Genomic DNA, 23,126 nt, shown 5'->3' on the forward strand with positions numbered 1-23,126 from the left:
ATGCAGGTATTTTAACATTAGCTTTAATTTGTCCTAGCTACAAATATGGAAAATTTAAATTTAGGCAATATTAAATAAATTAAAATATGTTGGTTTGATAGACTATTAGACAACAATCTAATGATAATGTGGGTAAATTTCATGATGCAGTATTAAATGCAAGCAGGGTAAAAAACTGTATGTTTAATACATATATATAATATAACATATATAACTGCAATATGTATAATTAACATATATAACTGTAAAACACCATCAATAGGGGAAAATAGTATATAGAATTCAAGGTTTCGTCTCATGATTCTTTTATCATTCAGCTTAAAATTTTCCTTTTCTTTTTTACTTTTTCTTGCTGTTCAACTAGTTTTTTATTTTCTCAACTCTTTGTATTTAAGTATTTTTTAACGTTCATTTTTACATTTACAGTTTATAGATATATTCCTCATTTTGGGCTTCCTTTCACTGTATTCAACTCTATTTTTGTATATATATGTTTTGCTTTTTTTTACAATTTTGGGTCTTCTAACAAACAGACCAAAATACACTCAGGACCAACTGGATCACCCTGTTTTGTTCACCTGGGAGAGTATAGTCTCTCTTTTCTCCTTTTTTTTTTTTTTTTTTTTTGGTTTCTGACATCTTCGGATGTCTCTAATCTGTATTTCGCTTGGGTCATGGTTGGTATTTTTGACTCTGTTATCTCGTTCATCCATTCTTCTCTGGGCAAAATAACTTGAAGGAGGAATTCACAAGGAAGAAAATAACCAGAGGTAATACTCTCTGCCACAGATCTAATCGATATGGATATAAGAAAAAAGTCAGAGCTGCAATTCAGGATAACCACTATAAAGTTACTAGCTAGGCTTGAAAAAGCATAAAGACACTAGAGAATCTCTTGCAGAAATACACTCCAATCAGGCTGAGATGCAGCCTGAAATGAATGCTCTAACAGCAAGGGTAAATGAGGCAGAATAGAGAATTAGTGATATAGAAGACAAAATGATGGGAAGAAAGGAAACTGAGGGAGAGAGAGAAAAACAACTAATGGACCATGAGGGGAGGCTTAGAAAATCAATGGTACCATAAAGTAAAACAATATTAGAATTACTGGAGGGAGTCCCGGAGGAAGAAGAAAGAGAGAGAGGGAGTGAGTACTATTTAGAAAACATTTGAGATCTTGGCCACTGTTGTTCAACATAGTACTAGAAGTCCTAGCCTCAGCTATCAGACAACAAAAAGAAATGAAAGGCATTCAAATTGGCAAAGAAGAAGGCAAACTCTCACTCTTCACAGATGACATGATTCTTTATGTGGAAAAGCCAAAAGACTCCACCCCCAAAATTGCTGAAACTCATACAGAAATTCAGTAAAGTGGCAGGATATGAAATCAATGCACAGAAATCTGTTGCATTTCTAAATACTAACAATGAGACAAAAGAGAGAAATTAAGGAATCGATCCATTTTACAATGCATCCAAAACCATAAGTTACCTAGGAATAAACCTAACCAAAAAGATAAAGGATCTGAAAGCTAAAAGCAACAGAACACTTATGAAAGAAATTGAGGAAGACACAAAGAAATGGAAAAACAGTCCATTCTCATGGATTGGAAGAATATTGTTAAAGTATCTATGCTACCCAGAGCAGTCTACACATTCAATGCAATCCCTATCAAAATACCATCAACTTTTTCCACAGAGTTGCAACAAATAATCCTAAAATTTGTATGGAATCAGAAAAGACCCCAAAGAGGCAGGGGAATGTTGAAAAAGAAAACCTAAGCTGGTGGCATCACAATTCCAGAATTTTACAAACTGTAATCATCATTGCAGTATGGTATTGGCACTAAAACAGACACATAGATCAATGGAACAGGAGAGAGAACCCAGAAACGGACCCTCAACTTTGTAGTCAACTAATCTTCGAAAAGCAGGAAAGATCCAACAGAAAAATGACTGTCTCTTCAACAGATAGTGTTGGGAAAATTGGACAGCCACATGTAGAAGTATGAAACTGAAAATTTTCTTTCACCATACACAAAAATAGATTCAAAATGAATGAAAGACCTAAATGTGAGACAGGAATCTGTAAAAATCCTGATGGAGAATACAAGCATCAACCTCTTCGACCTCGGCCACAGCCATTTTTGCTAGACATAACTCCAAAGACAAGGGAAACAAAGGCAAAAATGAACTATTGGGACCTCATAACGATAAAAAGCTTTTGCACAGCAAAGGAAACAGTCAACAAAACCAAAAGACAACCAATAGAATGGGAAAAGATATTTTCAAATGTCTTGTCAAAGGGCTAGTATCTAAAATGTATAATGAATTTACCATACTCAACACCCGAAGAACAAATAACCCAGTCAAGAAATGGGCACGAGCGCTCCCGAGCTCTTGGTTTCAGTCTATTTAGAGTACTGGGTGTTATACGCAAGTAATGAATTGTGGAACTCTACATCAAAAACTAGGGATGTACTGTATGGTGACTAACGTAATATAGTAAAAAAAAATTATTAAAAAAAAAAGAAGTGGGCAGAAGACAGGAACAGACATTTCTGCAAAGAAAACCTGCAAATGGCCAATAGACACATGAAAAAATGCTCCACATCACCCGGCATCAGGGAAATACAAATCAATACCACAATGAGATACCACCTCACGCCGGTCAGAATGGCTAAAATTAACAAGTCAGGAAACTACAGATGTTGGTGAGGATTCAGAGAAAGGGCAACCCTCTTATACTATTGGTGGAAATGCAAGCTTGTGCAGCCACTCTGGACAACAGTAAGGTAATTCCTCAAAACGTTGAAAATAGAGCTACTCTATGACCTAGCAATTGCACTACTCTGTATTTACCTCAGCAATACAAATGTAGTGATCTGAAAGGGCACCTGCGCCGCAATGTTTATTGAAGCAATGTCTATAGTAGCCAAACTATGGAAAGAAACCAGATATCCATTGACAGATGAGTGGATAAAGAAGATGTCAGATATATATCTACAATGGAATAGTACTCAGCCATCAAAAAAATGAAATCTTCCCGTTAGCAAAATAAGTTAATCAGAGAAATACAATTAACATATGATCTCACTTGTATGTGGAATTTAACAAACAAAACAGAAGATAATAGGGGAAGAGAGGAAAAAATAAAACAAGATGAAGTCAGAGAGGGAGGCAAAGCATAAGAGACTCTTAATCATAGGAAACAAACTGAGGGTTGCTGAAGGGGAGTGGAGAGGGAGGATGGGGTAACTGGATGATAGACATTAATGAGGGCACATGATTCGATGAGCACTGGGTGTTATATAAGAATGATGAATCACTGACCTCTACATCTGAGTCTAATTATACACTGTATGTTAATTGATAGAATTTAAATTAAAAAATCAATCATTTACTCAGTCTTTTGGGAGTAGCATGGGAAATAAAGAAGTTAAATAATGAAATCACCTGCCAAAGTGTCTTTGGCATAGGTCTGACGAAGATTCGTATCTTATTTCAAACACTGCAAATTGGATGAAATTTGTATAGTAGAGCTGTAATCAATATAATCATTGATTTTTAAAGCAACTATCATAGCAATTTCTTTTTAATTTTTTTAGATTTTATTTATTTATTTTTGAGGGAGAGAGAGAACACCAGCAGGGAGAGCAGGGGGAGGTGTAGAGGGAGAGGGAGAAGCAGACTCCCTGCTGAGCAGGGACCTTGATGCAGGACTTGATCTCAGAACCCTGGGATCCCAACCTGAGCTGAATGAAGGCAGATGCTTAACCTACTGAGCCACCCAGCCACCCAGGAGCAATTTAAATAAACAAAAAAATCCAGTTGCCCGGCAACTGATTATAAAATTCCAAACAATAAGAAAATGTACAATAAATTTTTTCCCATGTGTAACTACTGTATTCCTTTGGGATGGCTTTTTAAATACAGAACTACAGTGAATATTTTTGAATTGTAATTATAACAGTCAACTTAAGTGTGTTTGCCCCTCAAGGATGCTATGAACATTATGTTCATAAACTGTTTTGATTTTTTTTTTTTAAAGATTTTATTTATTTACTCAACAGAGATAGAGACAGCCAGCAATAGAGGGAACACAAGCAGGGGAGTGAAAGAGGAAGAAGCAGGCTCATAGCGGAGGAGCCTGATGTGGGGCTCGATCCCATAACGCCGGGATCATGCCCTGAGCCGAAGGCAGACGCTTAACCACTCTGCCACCCAGGCGCCCCCATAAACTGTTTTGATAGCCATAGAAGAAATACATATAAATAATATGCATTTTTGGGAATAGAAATTATTTACCTTGGGGATTCCTACTGCCAGATTGTTTGTATAATGCCAATAAGACAATTTAGGTATGACTGGGGAAAGGGATCTTTGAAATACATATTGTAATAGCCAAATTATTATATATATATGTATATATAGTAAATATACATATTGTAATAGCCAAGTGATTATATATATAATTATTATATATAATATATATATTATATATATGATATATATATAATATATATTTATTTATCTTAGGAAATGAACTCTTAAAGCTCACCCAGGATGAAGTACTATATATTATGTTGCTGGTCTTTTCAACCAAAAGCAATCATAAATGTGCAATTGCAAAATGTATCTTTAACTTCTTCAACCACTAATTTCTCTTCTGTTTTCCTCTATGACATACTAATCACCATGTGAGTCATATTAGACTCTCATGATTGCTCCTGTTTAAGGTAAGTAACTGTGTTAACACAAAGGCTGAACTCTCAAAGCAGATTTTCATGAATCATGGACCAATCACCAAATTGTATTAATAATCCGAAAGATGCCATAAAGAACAAAACAAAGACATTGCATTTCTTTCTAAAAGATATTAGAACTATTCCTTCGCTCACTTTGAAACTTTGGTTTGGGTAACATGTGTTTCCATGACATATAAAGAAATATTGTTCTCAAAGGAAGCCATTTCCATTTTGATTCTCCTCAGTTTTATGCTCTGTTAAAAACTACTCAGAAAGAAGAGGTCTATATGACTACTTCCCATTCTTCCAAATCCACTTAATCCGTGAACTAAATGTTTTTGTCGTTGTTGTTCTTATTTTATTATTTTGACTTTGTTTTTATTTTTTTTCAATAAGAAATGAAGACAGACCAGATTTGTTTTCCTAAAAAGCAATTTTAAAGCAAGGACTCTCTATTATATTTCTGTAGTAAAAATCATCAGTCTTTTTACAGTGAGTTACTTCTTGGTTTCTATTACATGCAGGTTGGACCACTTAATGTTGCCTTACATGTCAAAACAGAACTAACCTTTCTTTCTTTTGTTCCTCCCTTCCTCCATCCCTCCCTTCCTTCCTTTATTTTTCTTTGAAAATATGGAACGCTTCACGAATTTGTGTGTCATCCTGCACAGGGGCCATGCTAATCTTTGTATCATTCTAGTTTTAGTATATGTGCTGCCAAAGTGAGCACAGAAACAGAACTACTTAAATCTTTTCCCCATTATTTAAATTGGATAATTTCTATTGATCTTTCTGCAACTTCACTGACCACCATGTCATCCTCTCTCATCTTCTTTTAAGCCTATCTAATGAATTTTTCATTTCAAGCACTGTGATATTCCCTTCTAGAATTTTAACATGATTATTTTTACACTTACCATATCAATGCTTAGATTTCAAATCTATTCAATTATTTTGAATTTGATTTCACTTATATCATTGATTGTATTTATAACAGCTAATATAAAGTTTTTATCTGTTAATTTCAATATTGGCATCATCTCCAGGCTTGTTTTTTTAATTTGTTGTGTTTTGTTTTTTTGGCTGCCTTTGATCTTGAGCAATGGCTGTCATTTTCCTGTGTGTTCATGTGTTTTAAAAATCTTTTGATTTATTTTGCTCATCAGTGATTATACATTATTAAGACTCTGAATTTTGTTATCTGTCTTTTAACAGTGTTTAGTTTTGTTCTAGAAAGCAGATAAATTAAGAACTGATCCTTTCTGTGTGGAGATATGTTAGATGACTGTTTCAGTTTTGCTCTTCGTTCTCGATGAGTGCCTTAATTCTGGGACACAGTCTTTCTTCTAAGCATGGACCTTTTGGAATTTTAAATGAAAGCTCAGAGTATGTACTTTGTTTCTCTAACTTGTGATCTTCAAACTCCAAACTCTTTTTCTTCTGCACTGGGGATCAGCAGAAATGCCCGCTCTTTAAACCTTCTACCACTTGCTTTCCATTGGGATACTGGGAGTCTTACCAAACCAAGCACTGCTCATGGGGCAGTGAGTTTTGAGGGGTGTTTGTATCCAGATATCAGGCACAATCCTCTTCATATTCCAGGACTTTCTTTCTCAATTTATATCTGCTTTGGAGCCTCTGAATTTTGTTATTTGATGTATCAAAAAGCTCATCTTTCTTCTGTTTTTCTAGGTGCTCTACACTGTATAGACTAAAGGAGAAAAGGTGATATAAAGTTGGATTGAATCCAATGAATTACCATCACTCAAAGATTGAATCCTCCCTGGTTTTTCCCATATTTTGGGTCCTCTCCAGTTGTTTTAAATAGTTGTTTTAACATATATTTAACCTATAATTAATAATTAAATATTATATCCTCTAGGAGATAATACAAGCTACTAGAACTGGATCACCTTTTTTTTTTTTTTCACATAGCTCTCTTCAAAGTTCATAGAACAAAGAAATACAAAAAATCAGTAAGAATATGGAAAATATGAAGGACAAAATAAGCCTGACAAAATTAGCAAGGCTGACAACAGCAGACATTCAACCAATGTTAAAACAGTGCACATTGTGTTCAAATGTATGTGAATTATTTATCAAAATTGACACTGCACCAGAGAGAAAGCCTCAAAAATTTCAAGGGACACTCAGAGTATGTTCTTAAATGAGAGTGAAATGAAACTTGAAATTCTCAGTTGTTTAGAAATCAGTCATGATTCTAAATGATTCATAGATCAAAGAACAATCATAGAAATTACAAAATATTTGTAATTGAATGATTATAAATGATTAAATCTTGTGGGCTATAAGTAGAGCTGTGTTTTAAATGCATGTACTAAAAATACATAACATTTAATGATCTCATCCTGTATCTGAAAACATATGAGAAAGTAGAACTAACTAATTTCATGAAGTTAAAGGGAAAACATAGTAACAATAAGAGCATTAATTAATAAAATTGAAATTAAATTACCTGAGATAGTCTTGACAAAGTAGAAAGATAGTTATTTGAAATAGTTAATAAAAGTGATAAACCCCTGGAAAATGTTAGGAAAAGAAAAAAAGACCAAAATCTGGTACATAAGTATCAAACTTTTAGAAAACTACATCATATTGTAATGACTAAAATGAAATGAAAAATCCAAGTAATCCAATATCTAGTAAAGAAATTGAATTTGTATCAAAAATTTTCTCAAAATAAAAATCTAGATTTCAGAAGGTTTTACTTGTTAATTTAACAAAGCAAAATAAAATACCAAGCATTACAACCTTCTTTACTTGAAGAGCATCATACAATGTTTTTTATGAGTACATAATAACATTATTATAAAACCTGGCAAGGAAGTTTTAAAGAAAATTGGCTTATTAGTCAGTTTTATCCATAAACATAGATTCAAAAATCCTAAGCAATATTTTAGCTGAATAAGTACAGTGTTATGTAAAAAAGGTAATACATCATGACCAATTAGGGTTAATTCCAAGAATGTAAGTTTAGTGTAAATTTGATATATAGTATAATATTTTAACATTAATAAAATAAATGAACAAAATCATATGATTAATTCAACATTTGCAGGAAAGGCAGGATAAAATTAAATAATTAATTCATTATAAAATCAACTGCTGAATTAGGAATAGAAGAGAACTACCTTAATGAGAGTTTGAACTTACTCCACAACCATGGAAATCTGTTTGACAATATCTACTAAATGCAAATTTAGTAGATGTTATTTACAAGCTCACTATGTACAGAAATTTCACTCTTCAGTAAAAGCCCAATGGAAATGAGTGCAAATATCCACCAAAAGATATGCACAAGACTGTTGTTAAAGATAATTGGAGGAATATTAGAATTTTTGAGTTTATTTGACCAAATAATGATTTGAATTGGGCAGCACCAAACTGGAGGTGGTTGAGAGCTCTCCACCCATACATAGGCAGTAGGGGAAAGATATTTATAAAGATGTGGAAGCAATACAAGGAACTTATTTCATTGACTGTACCTTAAATAGTTTCTTTTTTTGGGAAAGCCTAGTTAGCTGTTTATGCTTGGGTGTCCTTAGGTTTTGATTTCTTAAACTTGACATATTTACATGCTTAGATTTTGATTTGCTTACTTAGGTTGCTAAGGCATTAGAGGGACCTCAGTCTAATGGCTTCTTTGTTTAATTTAACAGTATTTAAATTGTTTAAATTTTTAATTATTTTGAAAGGAAATGTTTGTTTTAAAAGATTTATTTATTTATTTGACACAGAGAGAGCACAGGGAGGGGTGGGGGGAGAGGGAGAGAGATAATTTAGCAGCCTCCTCGCAGAGCTTGGAGCTCATTGTGGGGATTTGATCTTATGATCCTGAGGACCTGACCTGAGCTTAAACCAAGAGTCAATGCTTAACTGACTGCACCACTCAGGGGCACCTAAATTTTTAATTATTGAACAATATCAGCATATTCATAATCACTTTTATTGGAAAAAGCACAAATATTTTCATAGAGATGATAAATAATTTTCACGTGATGCACACTATGATATAATGCCAATGAAGAAACAAGACCACAGAATTTAGAACAACAGTGATGAATTTCACAAATTAAATGAGGAAAAAACTATACATATATAAAATATGTGATGTGTACAGAGTTGGCTTCCTGAGTGTGCAACCAGTGCAGTTGCACAGGGCCCACACTTGGCTTAATGTTCTAGTGTTACCATCTTGAAATTTTTAGTGCATTTTGAGGAAGTACTCCAGCTTTTTCAGTTTTCACTGAGTCTGTCAAATTATGCAGCCAATTCTGACTATATAATTCCATGTATATAAATGGAAAAAATAGGTCCTACTAATATATGGATTGTAAGTCCGGAGGGTAGTTATCTTGGAAAAAAAGAGTCAATGATTACTGGGAGGAGTCTTTGGCTATAAATATGTAAATATTCTTTTTCTAGATGTAGTTCCTGGTTTTATGAGTAGCCTTCATGATAATTCATTGAGCACTTTTAGTAGATATGTTATACTTCATTTAAAATTTTTTTTTACAAAAGATTTACTTGATGCTGATGTTTTAATGTCATTTATTGAAGTCTAGGTGCCTTAAAATTTTCTTTGGATAATGTCAGTTATGAGGTCCCGATGTTTGGTATCAATGAGTCTATTTTATCTTCTGTCTCTCAGTAGAAAATAAAATCAATGAAAGCCTGATTGAATTTACATTATCTGTGTCTTCCACTAAAATATATTTTTGTGGGCTGGTTATTTACAATTAACTTTGAAAGAGAAGTATATTAACTACTTGTCATATTGGCATGTTGACATATCTGAGAATTAGTAAAAAGAACAGGAATTTTATGTTTGATTCCATTGCCTTTATAAATGCATGTCCTTAATTATGTGAGATTCAAGTCAACCAGTAGTGCTCAAAATTCAAAGGAAACAGAATAGCATTCTAGTCCATCCAGGCAAAGCAGCTGTGCTTAATGGCCCTAAAGACTACTTGCAATGGGACTTGAGGTGGGGTGCTGCTCTTTGTGCCTCTTTGGAAATTAGTGTGTCATTTGGAAAAATCTTAAATGGGAGACAGTTGCCACAAAGATTCTTTATAGATGAGGATTTTCCTACTTAAGTGCTCCATATTATACTGCCTGCTTTGAACTGTGGTTTTGTGGCATATTATGGATTTATTTTTCAGAAATGGTTGCACTGAGGAAGAAAGTTTTAATGGGGAAATCAATAAAACTAGATAAAATTAAATCAATGAAGAGATACTTGTCATTTAAAATTCTGTCAATCATTATCGGATACATTAAATATTAAGTACTAAAAGTGTTTTTCCTGTTAAACTTTTTAAAAATTTTATCCTGCTTTGTGTATCTACAAATCTGTGCCTGTGGGGTACAGCCAAAATGATAGAATTATAGCTTATTGTAGCAGAAATTGTAGCAGAAGTAGATTTATTTTCCTTAATTTGAACAATCAAAAAGTGAATATAGCTGAGGAATGTATATTAATTTTTTGTTTTAAGATTCCACTTTTGAATATTATCGTAGCCTTTGTGCACAAAAATTGCTAACACAATTACTGTATTAGTTCTAAAGATTTTTCTTAGATTTGAAATTGCAGCCAGTGTTGGTAGAACATGACAGTCTTTGAAATCCTGCTTTTTTCCCCTCACAATCAGCCTATAGCCATAGATCAAAAATATCCATTTTTATCTCTGATTGCAGTAGCCAGGGCTCTATAGTTAATGTTCTGATTTCCCAGCAGGGACACATTATTGGAAGCTGTGCTTCAGGGTGTCCCTTTTTTTCTTACGCATACTACTGGTTGACCCACTTCAGATCACAGTAATAAAGCTGCTCCCCAGTCCTCAGCCACATGGTGAAAGCATTACATTATGTTTAGGCAATGATGACTATCAAATTTCGTACTAATATGGTTGGCCATCCCAGCACCAGCCCCCAACCCCACCCCCCATTCCTGGGCTAAAGGACACAATTAACTTGAAGAGAATAGAATAGAACCTGATTATTAAGCTTTGTTTCCCCCGAAAAAAAACAAAAAAAGAAAGAAAGAAAGAAAGAAAGACGAAAAAAACAAAAAAAGAAAGAAAGAAAGAAAGAAAGAAAGAAAGAAAGAAAGAAAGAAAGAAAGAAAGACCACCCAACCCCCAAAACCTTCTCAAAACAATGAGGATCATTTGAACAGTGCATGCCTTAGTGTATGCCATACTAGGGAGTTAGCTGTAATTTCAAGTAAAAACCATCTAGTATTAGCACAAGAAGAAACAAGAGAAAACAATGACAACAGGGGAAGCTTTGGGTCAGAGATAAATGAGGAAAATTGAGCACAGATGATTCTTTGGTCAAAGTAAGAATGTGTGTGTGTGTGTGCGTCTGTGTGTGTGTGTGTGTGTATGTGTATGGGTGTGTGTGAGTGAGAGAGAGGGGGAGAGAATAGGATCCAAACACCATAAAAAGGCATGTACAGTAAAGTCTAAGTTCAGGAAACTATAGTTTGAGAGAGCCAAGAATATCATGCGAAAAGGAGATAATTTGTAAATTTAGCTTTCTTGAGGCTTTTAGAGTAGGAATGGAAACATTATGGGTGAAAGAACAAGAGAATAAGGATGTAGGAAAGGGCATGGCTGCTTTCTGGGTGCTTCCCAGGCAGAAGAATTCTCCAAGACATTCTTAAAAGCATGAGCTTCAGGGTTTTTGATTTCTGTTCCACCTGCAATCATGAAAGGCCAATGACATTTCAACATGCTTAATTACATAAACCATCTTCTTTTAAATTTTTGGGGTAGTCTAGGGAAGAATTAGAAGAAAGAGAAAGAAAAACACTAGATTCAAGCAGAAAAAAAATGTATATTACATGTTTTTATAGTGGCTTCCCTGAAGTATTGATTTCTCTTCTAACTATTCTTTTATTCCCCACTTTTAATCTCTGAGTTGAACTTTTTCTTCTGTCTACTGAAGTGAGATTAAATGAGAGTTGGGCAAATCTAATTGTCAATATCATATCTCTGTGGATATGAAAGCCTACTATAGCATCTCTTCTAAAATGAAATAATCGTTGTCTCACCATGAGCAGGACATTGTTATAGACGAGGCGAGAGTATGCAGGAACTTACAAATTTTGAAGTTCCTAATTTAGTTGAAGATTGAACAGGTCAGTCTAGCCTCTATGTATGCTGCCCCTGAGGCAGCTACTTCAATTGTTTTTAATGTTTTAAGTTTTTATACAAATTCTATGTTGTTAACATAACAGGGTACTATTAATTTCAGGAGTAGAATTTAGTGATTCATTACTTACATGTAATACCCAGTGCTCATCCCACGTGCCTTCCCTAGTACCCATCACCCATTTAGCCCATCCCCCACCCAACTCTCTCCATCAACCCTCAGTTTGTTCTCTATAGTTTAAGTCTCTTATGGTTTGCTTCCCTCTCTTTTTTTCCTTCCCTTTTGTTCATCTGTTTTGTTTCCTAAATTCCACATATGAATGAAATCATATGATGTTTGTCTGTGTCTGACTTATTTCGCTTAGCATAATACTCTCTAGCTTCATCCACATTATTGTAAATGTCAAGATTTCATTATTTTTGTAACTGAGTAATATTCCATTATACACACACACACACACACACACACTATCTCTTCTTTATCCATTCATCAGTCAATGGACATCTGGGCTCTTTCTGTAATTTGGCTATTATTGATAATGCTACTATAAATATTGAGGTGCATGTCTTTCTTCGAATCAGTATTTTTGTATCCTTTGGGTAAACACCTAGTAGTGTAATTGCTGGGTCATAGGGTAGTTCTATTTTTAACTTTTTGTGGAACCTCCATACTATTTGCCAGAGTAGTCTATATCAATTTGTATTCCCACTAACAGTTTAAGAGGGTTCCTCCTTCTTCACATCATCACCAACATCTTCTGTTTCCTGTGTTGTTAATTTTAGCCATTCTGGCCGGTGTGAGGTGGTATCTCAATATAGTTGTTGTTGTTTTTTTTTTAAGATTTTAGTTATCTATTGGACACACAGAAAGAGAGAGAGAGTATATAAGAAGGTGTAGTGGCAGGCAGAGGGTAGGGAGAAACAGTCTCCCCACCGAGCAGAGAACCTGCCATAAGGTTTGATCCCAGGACCCTGGGATCATGACTTGAGCCGAAGGTAGTTGCTTAACCATCTGAGCCACCCACGTGCTTCTCAGTGTAATTTTGATTTGCATTTCACTGATGGTGAGTGATGTTGAACATCTTTTCTTCTGTTAGTCCTCTGGATGTCTTCTTTGAAAAAATGTTCATATTTTTTTCCCATTTTTTAAACCGGATTATTTGTTTTTTAGAAGTTGCATGTGATAAGTTCTTTATAGATTTATAAAGATTTATATAACCCTTTATCAGATATGTCATTTGCAAATATCTTCTCCCATTCTGTATGTTGCCTTTTGGTTTTGTTGATTGTTTCCTTGGCTGTGCAGAAGCTTTTTATCTTAATGAAGTCCTAACAGTTCATTTTTGCTTTTGTTTCCCTTGTCTCAGGAGACCTGTCTAGTAAGAAGTTGCTATGGCTGAGGTCAAAGAGGTCTATGCCTGTGTTCTCTTCTAGGATTTTGATGGTTTCCTGTCTCACATTAGGTCTTTCATCTAGTTTGAATTTATTTTTGTGTATGGTGTAAGAAAGTGGTCCAGTTGCATTCTTCTATACGTTGCTGTCCAGCTTTCCCAACACCATTTGTTAAAGAGACTGTCTTTTTTTTCTATTGGACATTCTTTCCTGCTTTATCAAAGATTAGTTGACCATATAGTTGTGGGCCCATTTCTGGGTTTTCTGTTCTGTTTCATTTATCTGTCTGTTTTTATGCCACTACCATACTGTCTTGATGACTAGAGCTTTATAATATACCTTGAAGTCAAGAATTGTGATACGTCTAGCTTTGCTTTTGTTTTTCAAGATTGCTTTGGCTATTTAGGGCCTTTTCTGGTTCTATACAAATTTTAGGATTGTTTGTTCTAACCCTGTGAAAAATGCTGGTGGTATTTTGATAGGGATTGCATTAAATGTGTAGATTACTTTGAGTGGTATAGACATTTTAACAATATTTGTTCTTCCAATCCATGAGCATGGAATATTTTTCCATTTCTTTGTGTCGTCTTCAATTTTTTTCATCAGTGTTTTATAGTTTTCAGAGTACAGATCTTTTATCTCTTTGGTTAGGTTTATTCCTAGGTATCTTATTGTTTTTGGTGCAATTGTAAATGGGATTGATTCCTTGATTTCTTTTTCTGCTGCTTCATTATTGGTGTATAGAAATGCAACAGATTTTTGTACATTGATTTCATATCCTGCAACTTTACTGAATTCATATACCAATTCTAGCAATTCTTTGGTGGAGTCTTTTCGGATTTTCTACATAGAGTATCATGTCATTTGTAAATGGTGGAAATTTGACTTCTTCCTTGCTGATTTGGATGGCTTTTATTTCTTTTTGTCGTCTGATTGCTGAAGTTAGGACTTCCAGTACTGTAGTATGTTATATAATAATGGTGAGAATGAACATCCTTGCTTGTTCCTGACCTTAGAAGAAAAGCTCTCTGTTTTCCCCCATTGATATTAGCTGTGGGTCTTTTGAATATCCTTTATGATGTCGAGGTATGTTCCTTCTATCCCTACTTTGTTGAAGGTTTTTATCAAGAATGGATGCTCTATTTTGTCAAATGCTTTTTCTATATCTGTTGAGAGGATCATATGGTTTTTGTCCTTTCTTTATTAATGTGGTGTATCGCATTGATTGATTTTTGAATATTGAACCACCCTTGCAGCCCAGGAATAAATCCCACTTGGCCATGGTGAATGATTCTTTTAATGTATTGTTGGATTCTATTAAGCAGCTACATTCCTATTGTTCAGGTAAACCTTTACTATATAAATATGTTTTTGGCATATTAATTCTTATAAAAATATTCTGTTTATAAATTACCCATTAAAATGAATGATAAAAATTATTCTTTAATTTCAACCTGATACAGTTCAAAAAGCATCTTTGTTAAATCTAAGTTGGAATTTTCTTAAAGTTCTCATTAATGTTCTGCCACTCCTCCCAGATTGTTCCCTCTGTACATCTTTTGGGCCGCTGGGAAGCTGAAAAAAAATTCATTATGATTTTTAAAATTCTTATGTTTTATATGAATAGCCTATCTTACCCATATGGAAAATTTATGAAATTGTATTCAGAACAAAAGTAACTTATTTCATACCTACCAAAGTTGAAAAATATTACTTTGGTGGTTTGCAGAAACCACAGAAATACCAGTAGTATGAAGTATTAAAATAATAACAGTTATTTTAAAAGTGATGAGTTTTTTATTGATTACAATAATGGACTGAGGTGAGAGCATTTTCTTTGTACCCTAAGAAGCTTCAAAATATAATGAAGTACAGTACTAAGAAATAGTCATTTAAGGAAACAATTTCTCACTGTAGAAAATAAGGCTGTGTTATTAAAATTATGTAAGATACTGAAATAGTCTCTTTTCCAGTAATATGATTGTTAATCAATTTCTGGTAAGAGGATAGATTAATATTAGTTGTTCCAATTTTTTTCTCACTTGTTTCTAGATGGTTTTAAGCACTTCGAATTCATTTTCTCTATTTTAAAAAGTCATCTGAGTGTATTGGTTTGCCCTTCTAGTTCATAGAGCGTATCTGTGGGCTTTGTAGGCAGTTCCTTGCCAAAGAATTTCCAGTATTATTCTTCATTCCACAGGAAACTGGGCCTCTCTTGATCTCACATCTCCTATTAACCATTCTATGTGGTGTTATGCTTTAATGAGACCCTTGGATTGAGCACATGAGCCCTTTTAATTCTAAGTGCTTTCTGACTGGGAATTGAAGGGACACTTATGAGTAGAACTGGAGTGTAAAATTACAACCAAAGTTTCATGATTTCAGCCCTTTCCTTTCTGCATACTTATTCCCCTGAACAACCACTTTGGAGTAATCCCCTTCACCTTCCAGTTGCCTGTACATTCATCATCTCCCTCTTTGCCTCCACCTGAAAACGTGTTCTTAGCGAGCTATTCAAAATTTAAACAGGAGTAGGCAGTATCCATTAGCTCATGGTAACATTGACTTATGAAGTAAGTAACACTTTTCCTCAAGGTTTTCTTTGTGAATAGTGGATTAAGCTAAGTAACAAATTAAGTATAAATGAGACAAGTAGTAGAATTTAAAATATCAATACTGAACTCTACCACTGAAATTAATAATACAGTATAAGTTAATTAATTAAAGTAAAAATAAAATATCAATAATTGAAGGATATTTGTATATTTATTAACAATGGCTTCACATAGCAATCAAAGATTCATGTCACCAAGTTATCATTCTAGGTTCTAGTGAGCAGTTGGGTTGTTATTTATTAGAAAAATAGTAAAGACATGAATGAAATCCCCAAAACTATGCCTTTCAGTTAGAGAAATATACAGAGACTTTGTAATGTGCATAGCTTATATCTATTTATCTGACTTAAAAAAGTTTTTTTCAAGTCTGAATAAAATTTGGTACAGAGTAATAGTGGCAGTTTAATAGTTCAGGTGGGCCCCTTTCATCAGCAGATTAAAATAAAAATTATAAAAGTGGAAAGTCAGTTCATCTTCTCTGACCAGAATATGTCTCTGAGAATAATTACAGATAGAAACCAGTGACCATTTGGGTATAACACGGTATCATAACTTTTCTTGAGTCTTGAAATGTTTAAACATTCATTCATTCATACATTCATTCACATAAACAAGGACAATAACAACAACAAAAAGATTACTCTGCAAGGCACTGAATTAGGTACCCAAAAGAAACGTTATTCCTGCATTCATAGAGCTTATTTTCTAACAAGAGAAGAGACAGTAAGCAAAGATTACAGAATTAATGTATTTGAGAATAATACTATAAAGGTAAAATACATAATGCTGTAATAATAGTATTTGTCAGCATTATGTATGCAGGATTCCTTTGGTTATATCTGTACTGAAGATGAAGTAAAATTTTCCTAGGTGGAGGCAGCTGAAGCACAAAGCACACATAGAGGCTTTATTGCCCATGACCTGCAGTAGTTTGCAGATAGAAAGAAATGTAACAAAGCACAGTGATTGCAGACCTCCAAATTGCATTGGTCTTTAAGGCTTTTCAGTGGTCTGTATACCTCTTAAAAGACTCCTTAAGTCTATCTTCACATTCATTCTTTCATTTATTCTACATACTCTTATTTTCTTCTCACATTTCTTTAATGTGAGTCTTCTGGAATTATTATACCAATATGTCATTATGTTTAGATGTGGATCTAAAATAATGTGAGTTAATTAAAGCAAGAACTCTAGGCCCTACATTTTTTCTCTGTACCCTGCTGCCTTCCACCATTCAGCCTGTGGTGTCCATTGAGAGGGAAAGCACATGTGACCAAGAGGACAGAAGACATGGGTTACTTTAGGTTTCAAAATAAGGTTGTTTTTAATTGATATTTTAAACCATAGTAAAGAGGAATTAATCTAAAATTCATGTTCCTTTTATTTATAAGAGCTGGACACTTTAGAGAGGGAATATATTTTTCTTTTGTATTTATGATTCTGTTTTGCCACAATACTTCTATGTTCAAGCAACTACTAATCAGTGGCATAAAACAATGAGCATTAGTTTGGTCAGACATCAGTAGATTTGCTGGAAACTGACAGATTGAAAATGCTTTTGGACTTGGTGGCTCTGCTGCATTCAGTTAAACTCACCCATACTATATCTTCAAATTAGATGGGAATCAGACTTTCTAGACTGACCATAGTTAGCATACACACACACACACACACACACACACACACACACACACACACTATCAGTGATGTGTAACAAAAAGCATTTATTTAGTTCATACTTCTAAGTATTCTCATTATTAAATGGGGGCCAACAGACCTAGACATAGTTGGGGGCAGTTGTGTGGTACACCTTTGGTCTGTGTTTCTCTATATCCCTTAGGACCACCAAGCTTATCCATCCATGTTCTTATGGTGATGACAGTATCACAGGAGCAAGCTCAATTGCCCAAGCACCCTTTGAAACCTTGCTTGCATTGTGTCTATGAGTGTCTCAATGGATAAAGCCAGTCATGATGCTGAGCCCAGAATCAAAGTAGGAGGGCCCTGTAGTCTCGCATGATGAAAAGTATGGATGTAAAATTCTGTTGCAGGCATAGAGTCAAGAGTTGGAACAAGGAGCAACTGTACCAAATTTAATTGTTTTTTAAAACTTTTTTGTTGTGGTAAAATAAAACATAACAAAAAATATACCATCTTAATCTTTGGTAAGGGAACAACCATTCAGTGATATTAACTACATTCATATTGTACAGTCATCACTAATATCCATCTCTAGAACTCTTTTCATCTTGCAGAATTGAAACTTTATAATTATTAAACAGTAATTCCCCAGTGCCCCTCCCCTTTGCCCCAGGAAACCACCATTCTTTTTTCTGTCTCTGTGATTTTGGCTACTTTAGATACCTTATATAAGTGGGATATAGTAGTTGTCTTTTGGTGACTGGTTCATTTCACTTAGCAAAATACCATCATATGTTGTAGCATATATCAGAATTTCCTTCCCTTTTAAGGCTAAAGAATATTCCATGGTATGTATATACTATATTTTACTTATCTGTTCATCTTTCAATGGGTAGTTGAATCACTTCCACATTTTAGCTGCTGTGAATAATGATGCTATGAACATGGGTGTACAAGTTTCTTGTTGAGACCCTGCTTTGAATCCTTTTATGTATATACCTAGAAGTGGAATTGCTGGATCATATGGTAATTCTATTTGGAGAGCTGCCATACTGTTTTCCACAGAGGGTATGTTGTTTTGCATTCTCATCAACCATGTATAAGGATTCCAGTTTCTCCACATCCTCACCAACACTTATTTTCTGTTTGTTTGTGTGTTTTGTTTTGTTTTGTTTTGTTTTGTTTTTGATAGTATCAATTCTAATGGATGTGAAGTGGTATCTTATTGTGGTTTTGATTTTCATTTCCTTAATAGTAATGTAGAGCCACCCCTACTCTCTTTTTCTTGCTATTTTTTCCCCTCCTTTCACTTTCAGACTCTCTGTGTCTTTGTATCTAAAGTGAGTCTCTTTTGGACAGCATATAGTTGGGCCATGTATTTAAATGTATTCTGCCAATCTTTGTCTTTTGGATGGAGAGTTTAATCCATTACATTTAAAGTAATTACTGATAAGGAGGGACCGATCTCTTTCATCTTGCAATTTTTTTTCTCTGTATGCCTCTTATGGAATGAATGTGTCCTTCCAAATTATACATCGAAATCCTATGCCCCAGTGTGATAGTATTTGGAGGGGGGGGTCTTCGGGAAGTATTTAGGATTAGATGACATTATGAGAGTGGAACCCTCATGAATGGGATTCATGCTCTGTTACATCATGGGAGAGCTTGGCTTCTCTCCCTCTCTTTGGTATTTGAGGGTACAAGGAGAAGTTGGCAGTCTGCAACCTGAAAGAGGGCTCTCAAGAGAATCTGACCATGATAACACCCTGACCTCAAACTTCCATTCTCTAGAACTGTGAAAAATAAATTTCTGTTGTTTCTAAACCACCCAGTCTATAGTACATTGTTACAGCAGGCCAGCTGACTAAGATAATGCCTTTTAGCTTTTCTGTCGCTCATTTCCTGCATTACTATCTCTTTTGTGTTTAACTGATTTTTTTTTTTTTGTAATGAAACATTTCAGTTACCTTCTCGTTTGTTTTTGGTATATATCCTATAACTATTTCCTTTGTGGTTATCATGGGGATTATATTTTTTAATCCTAAAATTACACCACTACAATTTAAGTTTCTATCAGCTTTAACTCTATAAAAAATCCACTCATTTACAACTCTATCCCCACCCTTTTCAGTTATTGATGTCATAAAATTACATCATTGTACATGTCCACAAAGTTAACTTAATAATTGCTTTTTAGTATATTTGTATCTTAAATTATATAGAAACCAAAATGTAGAGTTATAAGTCAAAGTTACAATAATGCTGGCTTTTATAATTGCCCATATGTTTATATTTACTGAGATCTTTTATTTCTTCATGTAGCTTCTAGTTACTCTGTAGTATCCTTCAACTTCAATCTACAGGACTTCTTTTAGGATTTCTTGAAGGGCAGGTCTAGTGGTAATGAACTCCTTCAAGCTTTTGTTTATCTGGGAATATCTTAATTTCTCCTTCACTTTTGAAGGAAAATTTTGGAAGGTATTAGATTATTGGTTGATTGTTTTTTCTTTTATCACTTGGACTGTATCAGCCATCTGCTGTCTGGCCTTCAAAGTGTCTGATGAGAAGTCTCCTGATGATCCTATTGAGGATCCCTCCTATGTGACAAGTTACTTCCCTCTTGTTGCTGTCAACAGTCTCTTTGATCTATGGCTTTTGTTGATTTAATTATAATGTGGGGCTTTTTTGTGTGTGTGTGTGTGAGTCTCTTTGATTCATCCTACTTGGATTTTGTTGAGATTCTTAGGTGTTTATATTCATGTCTTTTAATATCAGACAAATTCTGCTAGTCAATTGTTGTCTAGGTGGAGAGACAGATTCCTGGTACTTTCTATACCACCATCTTTCCAGAATGTTTTCTCCAGACTTACTTGTTTTTGTTTTAGTTTGCTTATTTTTGTTCTGAAAAAAAAAAAAAAAAAGGCTTTGCAAATCAAGAATTACTTCTCAGTGGTCTCTAGGCATACAGTTTATCACAGTAACAGGAAAAACTGCTTAGTAATAACACAGTAGTGTTCTTAACACAGAAAAAGGAGCTAATGCCCTGTATTAGGCAGGGGCAATGAGCGGGGTATTTGTAAACAGAGAATTGAGAATTGTGGCAGAAGTGAGGGGTCTGATTGCTGCTTCCCCTTTTAGGGGTGAAATGTGTATTGGAGGTGACCAAAAGCTCTAGCTAATTAATATTGGGAATCTCAGTAAAGAGATTTTTGCCCTAGTTATTGGAAACTCACAGAGAAGGCAACCTAGATGAGTGCCACTTTGCCAACATGGGACATGTAGCTGCATTAGAGTAGTAGTAATTACATAGCAGGTCTATATAGATAGAAAGTTTATGTGGTCTTCATCATGGTTGTCCTCAGTCCAATAAATGTGGAAAAGAGAAGATTCACCTATCTCTAGAGATTCCAGAGGTAGACAAGAATTAAGAACCTATGTATCTCTTCCATGGTTACTGTGGTACAAGCAGGGAAATCTCAGCCAGAGGCTGCATTATGGACAGACCAAGTTAGGGAAAGCTGGAGGAAGAATCTGAAGATCAGTGGTACAATGAGATCTTTGGCAGGGCTGAGTCAGCAGGAGGAGACTACCAGCCTTCCCTAAAGCACCCACACTGTGTTGTTTGTACTAAGAGAACAGAGGATGAGAAATGCCACCAACACCCAAGAGCAAGGGGGAAAAAGCCTTAGAACTGATACCTCTCCCATGATACTAGAATGATATATAAGGTCCTTCAAGACATATTATCTCTGATAAAAGAGGAAAGGAATGGTAGGCACAGGAATGTTTTATGGAGGTGAAAAGATATTTAATTAGGGGGTTAAACAAAAGAGAATGAATTTAAAACAAAAGTGCTTTGAATAGTAAGAATGAATTTTGGGTTGTCATTTAAGAGATGTAAAAATAAAGAAGCGTCCATCTTTAATTATTCAACTTTTGTTCTATATATCAAAAATTTCCCTAATATGAAAAATGGTTGGTTTTCTTTCTTTCTTTTTCTTTCTTTTTTCTTTCTTTTTTTCTTTCTTTCTTTCTTTCTTTCTTTCTTTCTTTCTTTCTTTCTTTCTTTCTTTCTTTCTTTCTTTCTTCTTTTCCTTCCTTCCTTCCTTCCTTCCTTCCTTCCTTCCCTCCTCTCCCCCCTTTTCTCTGTCTCCTCCCACGCTTGCTTTCTTCTTTCTTTCTTTCTTTCTTTCTTTCTTTCTTTCTTTCTTTCTTTCTTTCTACCTGCTTTCACTTTGTATTTATGGCATATATTCATATATATGTGTACATATATATTTATATAATTTAGCTCAGTATTGTGTTCTGTTCTACATATAATTATATGCATAATTATGGATATAATATATACTTGATCTTGTCATTAATAAATGATGAATAATAGTAGCAATTATATAATAGGGATAGATGCATTGTATATCATATGTCTCTATACATTGTATTATATATGTATATTACATATTCATTAATGTACATCCCTAAACATTTTATTATATATATTCCTACATACTTCATACACACACACACACACACACACACACACACACACAAATACCTTTAAAAACAGTTGATGCAACATATCATTTTTGACACCAAATAAACAGAATGCTCTGAGACTATTTGTGTGATTGGGCTTTGTCCTGTTTCAGTAGGTGTCTATTTCTATTACATTAAAATCCTCTTTCTACCTCCGCTGCTACATGGTGAAAGTAGTGCTGACTTCTATGCATCTTTTTAATAAAGCTACGTCTTAGGACCATTTTTACTACTTTAACCTAGTAAAATTGTGGCTCTGAGAAACACTATAATGTGTAATCTTTACTCAGCACAATATATGCCCATGTTTTTCTGCCACTCACCCCTTCTTCAGCCATTCTCATTCTCATTCTTCCACACATGCAGGCTTGTCTTCCACTCGGTATGTTTTCTCATCTAACAATCTGTTGCTGGTACTGTTTCTGCCCTAAACTGAAGGAAAAGAGGTTCAGCTGGCTTGAACATGTTCCACCTCTGCTCTTGAGGCACAAATAACAGCTGAGCAAGTCACACTAAGTAGACCGGTAACCTCACTTTATGGGGCATCAGCCTATAATCTACTCTTCTATTATAGACCCTCAGGGATTCACTTTTGTAATTGTATTATGTGTTATCAAACATCAAACACTTTTATTAGAGAGAAAGTTAATTATGGGTTTTGTAAAATTATTTTGCCAAAGTGAGAAACGACATTTCTACTAACATTTCCACTTATAAACTGCGAGAAGCTTTCATGTTATCCCAATAGCTTCACTACAAGAAGCTGCAAGGGTTTTCATTTTGAAGTTAATCTTATTTTAGCCTCAGATGCTCTCAATTAGCTGCTGTCTTTGTTTCATGAGAAATTGCTTTTGATTAGCAGCTTTCTTTGTTTACATGGTTGCTCAGACCATATTGCAACAGAACAGCTAATTTGCTGTCCAACTGTCTCACTCTTACATTAGAGATAGCTAGAGTATTACAGAGAATTTTGCTTACTTTTAAGTAATTACAAAGTAAAAGTTCAGAGATTTG

At 34.4% G+C, this 23,126-nt stretch overlaps 1 non-coding gene across 1 annotated transcript; it reads right to left on the bottom strand.

The window, feature by feature from the left end:
- Positions 1 to 5,374: 5,374 nt before the first annotated feature.
- Positions 5,375 to 5,477, bottom strand: LOC121101920. Its single transcript, XR_005833959.1, has one exon. It is a non-coding gene; the product is annotated as a U6 spliceosomal RNA (small nuclear RNA).
- Positions 5,478 to 23,126: the final 17,649 nt, after the last annotated feature.

Source organism: Ursus maritimus, unplaced genomic scaffold, assembly GCF_017311325.1.
Source record: "Ursus maritimus isolate PB19 unplaced genomic scaffold, ASM1731132v1 scaffold_11, whole genome shotgun sequence".
Classification (NCBI taxonomy): Eukaryota; Metazoa; Chordata; class Mammalia; order Carnivora; family Ursidae; genus Ursus; species Ursus maritimus.